General features: G+C 41.9%; 1 pseudogene; it reads left to right on the top strand.

Annotated features, from left to right (window-relative positions):
- Positions 1-245: 245 nt before the first annotated feature.
- LOC142434532 (small nuclear ribonucleoprotein Sm D2 pseudogene) lies at positions 246-594 on the top strand (annotated as a pseudogene).
- The last annotated feature ends 13,773 nt before the right edge of the window (positions 595-14,367 follow it).

Genomic DNA, 14,367 nt, shown 5'->3' with positions numbered 1-14,367 from the left:
AGGAGTAGAATTTAGGGGAACTGTGGATATAAATGGATAAAAAAATCTTGGTATTTATTTTCACTAATCTTCTAAAGTACATTTAGCATTTCTCCCAATTATGAATGTGGACAACCAATAGCAATTGTATACCAATATTAATTACTTTGTTTCTAACAGAACTCACGGATAGATTTTCATGTGTTAGAGTTACAGATATTACAAAATATAGGATTTTGGAGAACGCAGCCAGCACGAGGAGCCTCCTCAACAAGCCCAAGAGCGAGATGACCCCCGAGAAGCTGGTGAAGCCAGAGAAGGAGGAGTTCAACACAGGGCCCCTGTCTGGGTTCACGCAGTCCGTCAAGAACAACATTCAGGTGCTCATCAACTGTCGCGACAACAAGAAGCTCCTGCGCCATGTGAAGGCCTTCGACAGGCCCTGCACCAGGGTGCTGGAGAACATGAAGGAGATGAAGACCGAGGTCCCCAAGAGCGGCATGGGCAAGAAGCAGTCCAAGCCCCGTCACCGAGGACCGCTACATCTCCAAGATGTTCCTGCAAGGGGACTCGGTCATCTTGGTGCTGCGCATCCTGCTCATCGCTGGTGAGTAGGGCCCACACCACCACCCAGGGAAGCCCTGCCCTGTGTTTCTGCAAGAATTCATATAAGTATTTTTTATAGTTGTGAAAAAATATACACAGCAAAACCCTCTCCAATTCAACAACTTCTACATGTACAATTCAGTGCCCAAAATATTGTTTCTGCTTAATCTCTACTTCCACTTATAGAAATATATCTCTAATCTCTTTTTTAGTGAGTTAATAATGAGAGGTATTATTATGTCACAATTTTTACGTTTGATGACTGCATTTCAGAATAATTGGTTAGCTTTGTAATCCTTTGCATTTTATTTTATACTTTTCAAAACAGTATCCTGAGAAGGGGTCCAACTAAACTTCTAAAGGCACAAACGGGTTAAAATCCTGTTCTTGATGCTGTTGGCTTCCAGTCTGGATCCACCTTCTGAACTGAAGGTTCATATCTTCAACTGGTTCCTGGACAGCTATGCTTGGATCTACCTAGCAACTCTGGAGATGGACATGCCCCAAATTGAATACAACAAATTTTACCACCCCCATTCTCTTCAAAGCTGCCTCTTCTCCCGTGCCCTCTCTCTCAAATGGATGGAACCAAGGATCACCCAGTTGTATTTGACTTTTCTCTTTCCTTCCCACATCCAGGCAACAAAGAATCAAATCATGCCAGTTCAACCGTTTTCATATCTCTCATATTCATCTATTTATCTCCAGCCTCAGTATCTGAAGTTCAATAAAATCTCCCTTCTCCTTAACTTGTCTCTTCCCCAACAAACTGAGCTCCTTTTTAATCCATTCGTTCCCACCATTGTTAGAATGATCTTTCTCTCCCCCAACCCCGTATTCAAGATAGTGGCAAATGGACTAGATTAAGATAGTCTAGTTCACACTATGCTGTACTTCTTTGTATTTCCTACTTTAATATAAATCCTGGAGGAGGAGAATTTTTATCTTGTTTATTTTTTGTATTTGCAGCATTAACCTTGGTGTGGGGCATACAGGAACACTCTCTAAATGTTGAGAGGAGCCCTGATGGCATAGTGGTTATGTGTTGGGTTGCTAGCTACAAGGTTGGCAATTCAAAACCACCCGCAGCTCTGTGGGAGAAAGATGAGACTTCCTACTCCCATAAAGAGTTACAGTCTTGCAAACCCACAGGGGCTGTTCTACCCTATCCTATAGTGTTGATATAAGTTGGAAATGACTGCATGACAGTGAGTTTTGTTTGTTTGGTTTATAAATGTTGAATAAATGAACAGAGATTCAGCCTGATGGTTAACAGCATCTTAAAAGAACAACTACTAAAAAGATGAATTTTATTCCAAAAAACCATGTGTATTTGTGTTCCAAGATGATTTAACCCCTATGATATGAGTCACCACAAGGCTGCAAAGTACTTCCTTACTATTTACTATGGATAAATAGTTCTTCAGTTTCTAGAGTTACCCGTTTCTAAATACATCCATCTGTGCTTAATATTTCAAGTTTTGGTATAAATTTGATACCATATTTGATATGGAGGAGAAGTAAATGATTAAAAGCCATTTGGTAAACTGTACCAGGAAGTTTATCATTCTCCATGGTGACATTTTGTTGTCAGGCTATGACTCAACAGGATGTGATGTCATAAACCCTTAGAACACACTGAGGCATATAAAATACAGTAGTTACATTGGTAGGAGGAACATTTGAACAAAACCATGGACATGGGATTTTTCATTTATGTCCTCCTTTGTTTCTTTTGGACAGGTAGTTCTGTCAACGTCAGCGAAAGTAATGTATTTTCTACCATATCCTCTAACCCTTCTGTTACCATATCCCCTACAGTATTGTCTCTATCATCATCTACCACATCTTCTTCAACATCTGCTACATCTACTACAATATCTACCAAACCTCCTACTATAGGTATGTGCTTAATATTAAAACTTATAAATTGTGATTTATTAGGATCCACCTCGATTAGTCAAACGATGTTCAAGAAATCTTTTTCTGTGATATTAACATTAATAGATCTTGAAGGATTTTTAAGAAAGAAGAGAGAGAGCTTTACAGCTGACTGTGATGATGTACATATAACTCTTTTTAGAAGTAGTTTAACTGTGGAAGTGTGTAATATGTGAATATGATATCAAGTAAACTAGTTCTTAAAAAAAGAAAGAAATTCAACTTGACCTATGGTTATCATGGGTGAAGGCAGGAAGAGTTTTTACTTTGGGGGGATTGAGTTCATTTTAATGGTGGTGGAACAATTTGGAGAGGGAGAACAATAATGGTTGTACAACGCGGAGTATAATCCATGGCACTGAATTATATATTTGGAAGTTTTGAGTTGGTGAATGTTTTGTTGTATATATTTTTGCCCAAATGGAAAAAAGAATTACATGAATAAAAATGAGTATGGGAGAAAAGAAAATGTTCTAAAATTGATTGTGGTAAAGATTGTACAACTCTTCTCTTTTTTCTATTTTAAAATCATTTTATTGGGGGCTCATAAACCTCTTATCATAATCCATACATACATACATTGTGTCAAGCACATTTGTACATTTGTTGCCCTCATAATTTTCAAAACATTTTCTTTCTAATTGAGCCCTTAGTATCAGCTCATTTTCCCCCTCCCTCCCTCCCCCTCCCTCCCTCATGAACACTAATTTATAAATTATTATTATATTTTCATGTCTTAACACTGACCGATGTCTTCCATCACACACTTTTCTGTTGTCCATCCCCCTGGGAGAGGGTTATACGTAGATCATTGTGATTGGTTCCCCCTTGTTCCCCCACCTTCCACTTTCCCTCCTGGTATCGTTACTCTCATTGTTGGTCCTAGATTCTTTGTGCTTCCAGATCTTATCTGTACCCATGTACATGCTCTGGTCTAGCCCAATTTGTAAGGTAGAATTTTGGAGTCACGATAGTGGAAGGGGGAGGGCATTAAAGAACTAGAGGAAAGTTGTAAGTTGCATCGGTGCTATACTGCACCCTGACTAGCTTATCTCTGCCTTGTAACCCTTCTGTGAGGGGGTGTCCAATTGTCTACAGATAAGCTTTGGGTCTCCACTCCGCACCCCATCATTCACAATGATATGATTATATTGTTCTGGGTCTTTGATGCCTGATACCCGATCTTAAAGGCTTGAAGGCAAACAAGCACCCTCTAGTTCAGAAGCAACAAAGCCCACATGGAAGAAGCACACCAGCTTGCATGATCACGAGGTGCTGAAGGAATCAGTTATCAGGTATCGAAGAACAAAAAAATCATTTCATTGTGTGCTCACCTCCCCAATACGATCGCAGAAGATAAATGGGTACATAGGCAAATGTGGTGAAGAAAGCTGAGGATGCCTAGTTATCAAAAGATAAAGTGTCTGGGGTCTTAAAGGCTTGAAGGTAAACAAGCAGCCAACTAGCTGAGAATCAACAAAGGCCACATGGAAGAAGCACACCAGCCTGTGTGATCACGAGGTGTTGAAGAGATCACGTATCAGGCATCATCAGAACAAAAAATTATATCATAGTGAATGAAGGGGTGTGTGGAGTGGAGACCCAAAGCCCATCTGTAGGCAATTGGACACCCCCTTACGGAAGGGTCATGGGTAGCAGCAATGAACCATACAACTTTCCTCTAGTCCCTAAATACTTCCTGCCCCCTCCCCTACCACCACACTGTCATGAGCCCAATTCTACCTTACAAATCTGGCTAGATCAGAGGAAGTACATTGGTACAGTTAGAAACTGGAAACACAGGGAATCTAGAACAGATGATCCCTTCAGGGTGGAGGGAGGGTGGGGTTAAAAGGGGGAACCGATTACAAGGTTCTACATATAACCTCCTCCCTGGGGGTGGACAACAGAAAAGTGGGTTAAGGGAGTGGGTAAGATATGACAAAATAATAACATATAAATTATTAAGGGTTCATGATGGAGGAGCAATGGGGAGGGAGAGGGCAAATGAGGAACCAATACCAAGGGCTCAAGTAGAAAACAAATATTCTGAAAATGATGACGGCAACAAATGTACAAATGTGCTTGACACAATGGATGGATTTATGGATTATGATAAAAGTTGTGCGAGCCCCAATAAAATGATTTTAAAAAAAGACCTCATACACTGTATCTTTTGCATTGGGCACCATCAACTTTCTTCACCACATTTGTTTATGCACTTATTTTGTCTTCAGTGATCGTGTAGGGAGGCTGAGCATCATGGAATGCCAGGTTAATAGAACAAAGTGTTCTTGCATTGAGGGAGTACTTGAATGGAAGCCCAATGTCCATCTGTTACCATAATACTAAACCTATAAATATATTCACATAAATCTATTTCCCCATCCTCATATATAAATATATTAACGAATGTACATGCCTGTATTCTGACCTCTATAAATGCCTATTTGCCTTCTAGTTCTTACCTCTATCTCTTTTTACTTTCCTCTTGTCCCACTATCATATTTGGCCTTTATTCAGGTTTCAGTAATTCATCTCGGTTACATTGTCCTTGATCAAGCCCTACCAGACATTCTACGCCCTCCCTGCCATCGATTTTAGATCACATTGTTCCTTGTCCCTGGGTTTAACACCCACTTCCTTTTCCCTGCCTCCCCCTGTACAACTCTTCCTGATACGGTAGAACTATTGAATTATATGATATGTGGATGAAGTGCCAATACGACTGTTAAAAAAGAAAAAAAAATTCTAAGAACATACTTTGGGGTCAAAATCAAAGCATAAATTGTATAGACTTATGACCAACCCCTTCTCTCGTTATCCCTACCTAATCCACTTACTACCCCCCCCCCAAGCTACATAGTATTGTACAAAGGAATCTGATATGGGACCTACCACAAAGTAGATTTCCACCAAGTATTTATTCTTGGACTTATCTTCCCCACACACATACATACCCACATTAACATTCAAATGCACTTACACATATATACCATACATGCACATTTTTAAGAAATTAGATTATTATTAAGGTAATCTAGTCCTGATGGTAGGGGTAACCAAGGCAATACTATTGACTAGCCAGAACTGCCTCCCATATCTGCCATCTTGACTTGGGTAAGGATGAGGCATAGAGAAGAAAATGCGAGAGGAACACTTACCTGGATTAAAAGCTCATTAATGAGTAGACAAGTTTGAACTATGGTAGCAAACCATAGGAGCCCTGGTGCACTGGGCAGCTCACTGCAAGATTATCAGTTCAAAACCACCATCTGCACGAGGGGAGAAAGACAGGGCTTTCTACTCCTTTAAAGACGTAGAGTCGCTCTAGTGAACCCCGCCAGGACCCATGATGCCTCGGACACTGCGTGGGGTGAGGAACAGTCAGGGTTGAACATCAGTTGAATCTAGGGCTCGCACCCTCCTAGTCTCTCAGACCCATTTTAGCTGAAGAGATGAGGGGTGGATTTGCCCCAAGTAATATACAGTATATGTGTCCAACCTCCCCTTTTCCCGACAATCACTTATATCGGATGTTTTCTAGATATGGCACGGTTATACAGGTGCCATAGAATGACGGATATCATGAAGGATAAGGAAACTAGGAAGAGTAAAGGGGTTTCACCTATTTTATTTTCTTTGGATAAAGAATCTGCACAAAACTGTGCCAGAGGAATAAACTACAAACAGATATATGGTAGAGTGATACAATCAAGTAGTCCTATTGACAGGGAAGAGCAGCGGAGTTCATCTGAAGGGGCCACTACTTCAGTAAACCTAAGTGTTGTGAGTGTGGGGAAAACGGTCTTTTAAGTTGTGCTTGTCCTAAAAATAACTTTAACCTCCAACGAAGAAAGGGAAAACAAAAAAATGAAATCCCTGAACCAGTTCAGGGCACTAAAAATTACTGTTAGAACTTTCACCATAAGGACACTTATTGGCAAATAGATTTGTACTATAAGATGGTTCATAAAAAGTGAAAATAATTTTAAAGTATCATGTCTCTATCTTGATTTTTGATATGTTTAAAAATGCTGAAATCTGAAATATTATTTTATTAATGTTTCTGACATCCCAAGAAAGTAGACATTTAAAATTATTTATGTGGGAAGCTCATTATAAATTCTATGTTCATAGCAGATTGGTTTACATGAGTGCTTTTGAAGTACGTTAAATCTTTAAAACAAACATTTCACCAAAAACTGAAACGATGGAATGGTTATTGCTATTAAATGTTAATCCAAATTTGAAGAGAATTTTCTATTTAAAAATAAAAATTTTTCAAAAGAATTACAGTCTCAGAAACTCACAGGGACAGTTCTACCCCATCCAATAGAGTTGCTATGCGTCCGAATTGACTCAATGGCAGTGAGTGAGCAAATCATTCTGAAAATGGTAGAAAACTTAGACGTCTTCTCTTTGACAGGAGTGAAGCGTATTGAAGTAATAGAAGCAAAAATTAACACTTTTAGGGACCGTCTAGTTATTGTCGTTGGTCTTATGATTATGGCCTTTCTCTTCATTTTGTGCTGCTTCGTCCATTATAACTGCATGAACGACGAGCCCCCCAGAAAAAACATGTAAGTTTCACCCTTTAAATGACGATTACAGAGTCTATGTGTAAGAATGTAGTGGAGGGTTCCTTGCTGTGGTTGGTGATTATTTAATGTTAGGCTCTTAAAGAATACTTTTACTTAAATATTCTCAAGTACACTATCAACGTTTGCCAAAGCTGCCTCCCAGTCAACTGATCCCTGAGTTGATTTCATTATAAAGCCATTCTTCAGAATTTTTATTAACAAATTGTAAAATGGCACTATAAAGCGGTGAGGTTCATTCTAAAGTGAGGTGGGACAAAGAGGGAAGAGTATGGGACTACTCTCTGCATCCCAAAGGCAAGAAACCATTGCTTTAAGCCCTATCATTTGACGATTGCATTTTTAAAAATGCGTTCATTCTTCTCGTGCCCCTGATCTCCGTCACTAAAGGAGGATCAGGCTGGTCCTGATGCACTGGTTCCCTAAGATTGCCCATTCCAAAGACTGCTGCTTAAAATGTCACTCCAGTGCTCTAAGGAAACATGAAAATCAACATGAGGAGATAGATAAATTTGACAGTGTACAATAGGAGCGGAAAGCAAAGACTTCGTACAAAAGAGCTTATTTCTTATTTCTTTTTTTTCTAATCTTTTTATTGGGCTCATAAAGCTCTTATCACAGTCTGTACATACATCAATTGAGCAAACACCCTTATACATTCGTTGCACTCTTCATTCTCAAAATTCACCTTCCACTTGGGTTCCTGGAATCAGCTCGGTTTCCCTTTTTCCCCCCATCCCCCTCCCTCCCCGATCCCACCCCTGGTCCCTTGATAGTTTATAAATAATTATTATATCTTATCTTACACTCCCCGGCGTCTCCCCTCACCCGCCTCCCCATTGCCCATCTCCCAGAGAGGAGGTTACACATAGATCTCCGAGATCGGTTCTCCCTTTCTACACCCTCTTCCCTCCTGGTGTCGCCACTCCCACTGCTGGTGTTGAGGGGTTCGCCTGTCCTAGATTCCCTGTGTTTCTTTTTCTTGAGACCAGCTATCAGAAGATGGCATTGCTACTGCCATTTTAATGACTGCAATAAGAGAAATGCTCTCGCTCACTCTCTGGAAGCAGCAGGTGTTAGATAAGCTGGTGCCATTTTATATATGCTCATGGAGTTCTCTAATGTGGCTGAGACAGTAAACTACTCTTATGACAAAGGATAAAGTTTGTATGCACCATGCTAACATATCTGCAACCTGAGTACTTTTTTCTGCCACACTCCAATTCCTCCTGTGTTCAGTGTTCTTAAGAGAGCCCCAAAGATCCCCAAGTTGTAAACTGACACGCTATCCCACATTTTCTGGTGACAGCAATATTAGTCTTTGGTTTTCAATTAGCATATTTTTCTACATTTCCAGGAGCAAAGGAAGAGAACCCAATGCATCCAGCTTATTACCCCGTGAATTAAAGACACGCAGTCCAGGCAGTCCCGAAAAGCTGCCCATGCTGTCCTACATAAACCATTTACCTGCACCATCGAGTCCTCCAAAGTCATCCACACCTTCCAGTACAGAGATGTTCCTCAGGTCAAGTCCAGTGAAGTCTTCCATACCATCTAGCGCAGGGAAGCTACACAGGTTGTCCCATCTGGAAAAGTCATCCAGGCCACCAAATAAAAAGCCCTCCAGGCCACCGACTATAAAAAAAGTAGTCCGGTCAACACATCTAGAAAAGTTATCGAGAACATCTTGCTTAGAGAAGACATATAAGGTGACTCATACCCACAAACAAGTTAATAGACTCTGTTTAACCTTTTCAGATAAGATAGGCAAGGCTGCTTATGCACCACTCCCAGAAAATCGAGTCTGGCCACCCAAGGCGCCAGATACACTCCAACTGTCAAAGCCTCGCTGGCACCACCGGAATCCAAAGCAGTCAAGTTGTAAGCACAATGTTGACAAGTGTATGCAGCCTCGACCACTCAAGCCTTGCACTTACAAGGAAAGATGTCTTGTTTGCAGCCCTTCTGAGCCTCTGTTCACTAAATTTTCTGAGAGGAAGAAAATTACTCAAACTTCAGTACATCCGTCCGCATTAAAATATGTATCCCAGACTTTTCATAAGTCTGGGTCCACGGACAATGCATTATTTCATAACAGGAATGGTGGGCATATGGTGCCATCTGGCACTAACGATGACCCTAACGAGGAGATAGTTCTTATTTGTAACCTGTACTGCAATCAAGTTCGCCCTCTGGCCATTAAAAAAGATCAAGAGCTCAGTAAAAAGAAACTCCAAGTGTGAAGATAGTAACACTTACTAACATATCTTTTAAGCTCCCTATCTATAAAACACTGTTAGAAAATTCCAGTGCTAGAGGGGAAATTCAGATACTTTTGAGATTAGCCCTATCTTGGAGGCTATGTCTGTGAAAAAAATAAATGCATGGCATAGCACATAGTTATTAGTCTGATTATTTTAGAAACATAAGGCTCTTTCTATGTACCTTCCATAGGTCTGGTCTCTCGAGTGGAATCTGTAGCTCTATGCATACCCACGAGCCACAAAAAGGAATCGCAAATGTTTACATGTGGTCATCACCATGTAAGACTATCTCTTCTGAGTGTCCAGTGCTCTGTGTGTGTGTGCGTGTGTGTGTGTGTGTAACTCTGGAAATGTCTGTGTGTGGTTGACTCTGGGTGAATTGAGGAAACTATTCTTAACACCACTGCCTCCTGGGGCTGCCGCCAAGGGGAGGTCTAGCTGGCAGCATCCACAACCTGAAGCTCCATAATGTCCGTCTAAGTGTCCCTTCACACTTCTCAACACGCAACAAGACTTTTCATTGTCCTTTGGTTTGGTAAAAGAGCTTCTCTCTCGGTATTCTCCATAGGTGCAGGTTGGGGGCCTCCTTTTTTCTGCACCAGCATGGGGGTGGGGTGGAGGGGTGTGGGCAGGCAAGAGCAGAATCTTGGAGGAATATTCTTGAACTTCTCCACCAAGAAAATGTTCATCTTACCACCTTCCAAGGACATGGTTGAGAAAAGAAGCCCCAAATGCAGGATACGATATATTCCAGTAGTGTGCAGTCTATATTCCAGTAGCGTGCACTTGATCTCTGATAGCATGCTGTAGGCATCATTCAAATGCCAGTAGCTGGCATGTATTGGTAGGTATTATTTATAAGCCACCTTATTAATCCTTTTATGTCTCATGGTCCCAAGCCCAAGCTCAGGCTTGCTGAAATGTCCCTGTTTATGAAACGACATTTTAGTCCCTGGTCCAGAGGTTTCTATTGAGAGTTGCTCCCATAGGCACATCATGATTGCTCCATGGCAAGCCATGGTAGCAAAAACCCAGGAAACCAACAATGAAACTTGGTGCACATTATCCATCTTGATGTTTGCACCAAGTCATGACCAGTTGGCATGGCATGGTCCATTGCTCCAGGGTAAATAACATAATCACCCATTCCATAAAGAACATTCTGAGGACCACATTCCCAGAGGTTGGCCAAAGATCCATCACAGTTTAATTTCTCTTGTCGACACGCTAGGACTTAACAACCTGACCCATAGTATTAACACTTTCCTCACATTTACTTACCTCATTTAATCCCCAAACTAAATGAAAAAAAAAAAAAAAGGTCACTGCTATTGAGTAGATGCTGACTCATCGTGACCCTGTAGCATGAGGCAGAACTGTCCCCTGTGAGTTTTTGAGACTGATATTCCTTTTTTTTTAAGCCTGATATTCTTTATGAGAGTGGGAAGCCCCATATTTCTTCCACGGGACAGCTGATGGTTTGTAACTGATGACCTTGTTCACATTCCCCTGCCTGTTTCTTAATATTTTCCAATAGTTGGTTTGTTCCAATGACGCTGTTCCTATGACAGCATCTAAGCTAGCCCAAATCAAACCCTTTGCCACCTTGTCTATGCTGACTTATAACGTCCTTACATAGGGTTTCCACGATTGTTCATCTTTACAGGAACAGACAACCTCATCTTTCTCTGGTGCAGGGATAAGAAGGTTTGAACAACAGACCCTGCAGCTACCAGCCCAAAGTGTAACCTACAGTGCCACCAGAGCTGTTTATGCCTCCATGTTTTTTGAATTCAAAATGCACTACCAGTGCCTACTCTGGCTTTGTACTGCAGCACAATTGTGGCGCTATCTGGAGCTGTCGCCAGCCTGGAAGAGAACAAAAGCAAAATTGTATTGTCTTCCGTTTCTACTCACTTGACGTCTTAGTCGACAAAGGCCAAGAATCTGAGCTCCATTCTCTTTTCCGTTTTCAATCGAGAGACATGTCATACTTTAAAAGCTGAGAATATTAATACCTAATCAAAGTGACTAACTGCCGATGACAACCAATGATAATGACGTCAAGGAACAAGTTGTCCGCATGAGGCTGTCTATTCCTTTTTAAAGCACACTTAATTGTAGAGTAGGAGTCTACCAACTATTCAAAGCTCATTCAGTATGCAGAACTCTAAGTGCATTCACAGAGGCTTCGCATTTAAAACCATGAGAGAATCTGCACCATGAGTCACAGAAGAGTTTGAGCCAAAAAAAAAAAAAATGGTTTTACCAGTGAAAACCTGCCCAGGCAAATACCTTTGCTGTGTCACTCCAATAGCTCATCTTTGGCCCTTGCTGTTGTTTTTAGGTCCCATGGAGTTTGTTCTGACCTATAGCGGCCCTGTGCACACCAAAACGGAACCCTGCTGGGGCCTGCAGCATCCACCCAATCAAACATTGAATGTGCGTGCTGTTCAGCTCATGGTCGCAGCCCATGCGTCACTCCATCTGGTTGACAGCCTTCCTCTTTTTCCACTTACGGGCTGCTTTACCAAGCATGCTCCTTTTAGAAATGACTGAAGCGACGAGAATCAGATGCCCGAAACAAGAGAGCTATCCTTTTTGACTTCTGGCAGTATGGACTCATCCCTTCGGGCTCCTTACTCCCTTCTGATCCTCTTTCTGGTTTCTTTCCTGGGTCAGTAAGTGTCAGGATCCTATGTTTGGTTTGGCCCAGGGGTTTCTTCCATTGCCCTTCTCCAGAGAGCACACCGAAGCCAGTTTCAGGTTTGTCTGCTTCTCTGGCAGGCCACACATACTTGCTTAGGCCGTCTCCAGCATTCATCCTCGGCTCCGGATTGCAGGCCTGAGATGGATTGTGTGCACTCCTTTGATGCATCATCGTCCCTCCTCAAACTCTCCTGCAGTCACAGTTCCTGCACTGCTCTCAGGCAGCTTCTTGTGGAATGATTTCAGTGTGGCGCTAAGAGGATGCTCTCTTCCGGCCTCCTGTGGGAAGGAGTGCTAGTGGTGCTGGAGTTAACTGTTTATTGGGCTGCTAACCCAAAGGTCGGAGTTGGAACCTACCAGCTGCTCTGAGGCTGAAAGCTGTGATCATTGGCTTCTGTAAAGATTGACAGCCAACGGCAACAGAGCAGTTCTACCTGGTCCTATAGTGTCACCGTGCATTGCAATAGACTTGGTAGCAGTTGTTTCTTTGGTTTGGAGATTCTGGTGGGACCAGGGAGCTGCTGAGAGCTGTAAGCATGCTTACTTAGCCAGGGGCTGGGGTGGCACCACAGAGCAGAACTGCACAGAAGTGTGATGGTTATGATGGGGTCAAACACAGGCCTCAGTTCTACCAGTTTCCCATCGTCCTGTGGTCTCTGCCACACGCCGGGCGATCCTGTAGACTTTGAGGCCAAACGGGAGGAGAACTTGGAGGGGGAAAGGGCTCTGTTGAAGCTTCCTTTTCAGCCTTCACTTATTCCAGTGCTGCTGTGATCTTGGAAAACGAGGGGGTAAGCAGGATTAATTCATTTGCAACTAGCTTCATAATGTATAAAGGGTCATCATTGACATAAACAATGACGAATTAGTCTGGGGGGGAATAGTGGTTACATGTCGGGCTGCTCCTTTAGAGAAAGATAAGGCTTTCTACTTTTGTAAATTACGAGTTACCGTTTCAGAAACCTACAGTGCCAGTTCTACCCTTTCCTATAGAGTCACTTTGAGTCGGAATCAACTTAATGGCAGTGAGTTTGCATTGGGGAGGGGGCATTAAAACTGATATCTAAGGACATTCTAATACCTTTACTTGCGTAAAATTATTCCCTATGTACCTGAATAAATAAAACACATGACAAACTCTCAAAGAAGCTGAGGCAATCACTTGTTATCTCACTGCAACATACAAGCATCTCTCTTAGGGAAAAAAAGGAATAGAGAACAATAACTTTTAGAGCCATTTCTTCAGATTTGGAGTAATTTTCTCTGTGCAATAGTGATTTGTTTTGAACGCATGAGGGGACTTCAGAGAGTTCACGGGAAAATTCTGTGATCTTTTAATTCCACTTTTCCATGAGTTTGGGGGAACCCCTCCTCTACTTATCATATATCCCCTTTTGCCCTCTTCTTTTAGTCCGTCTATGTTTAGCAATTGAACTTTAAAAAATAATTTATCATTAATAGGGAGTGAATACATATATCATATCATTCCATAGTTCAGTTACATCTCACAGAATTGTACACTTGCTACCACAACGAGTTTCCAAACAATCCTTTTCTTCCTGGACTCCTTGACATTGTTTCCCTTTTATCTTCCCCTCCCCTACTGCTACTTTACCCCCACCTGAAAGCCTTATTCTACTTGCTGTCTCTGTAGGTTCGTCAATCCTACAGGTTTCCTATACCGAAACACATAGAAACAGAGAACACAGCTTCAAGAGGGCGACCTCCAATGACATAACACCTTTGAGATACGCCCTAATGTGAACAAACAAAAGTAACAGAAAATGTTGAAAACCAAATCAGGTCCAGCATGCATCAGAGCGGGGATCAACTGAAAAGGTTTACCTACCTGTTCAAGTCAGATTTATGCCTTTGATCTTCTATACTCATCTACCCATTGCCCTCTGTTGAGTAACCACTTTCCTCCCATCCCTCATTTGTGAATAGAGGGGATTCACCAGAGGCTTACTTCCTATGCAGTTCCCACAAGCAAAGGGAACTTTGGTAAAACAACCAGATTGGGTTAAAATGGTCAAAAGACTCACTCACTAAAACTCCCTGCCACACAGTCCCTTCAACTCACAGTGACACTATAGACCAGAGAAGCACTGCCCCTGTGGGTTTCCAAGACTGGAACTCTTTACAGGAGCAGAAAACCTCATCTTTCTCCCACAGAGCAGCTGAAGGTTTCAAACTGCTGACCTTGCAGTGAGCAGACCAACTTGGAACCTAGCATACCATCAGCAGGGAACTGACAAGAGGAAAAT

Source organism: Tenrec ecaudatus, chromosome X (assembly GCF_050624435.1).
Source record: "Tenrec ecaudatus isolate mTenEca1 chromosome X, mTenEca1.hap1, whole genome shotgun sequence".
NCBI lineage: Eukaryota > Metazoa > Chordata > Mammalia > Afrosoricida > Tenrecidae > Tenrec > Tenrec ecaudatus.
The sequence above is the reverse complement of the archived record's forward strand: the minus strand, read 5'-3'. Positions and strand labels throughout refer to the sequence as shown.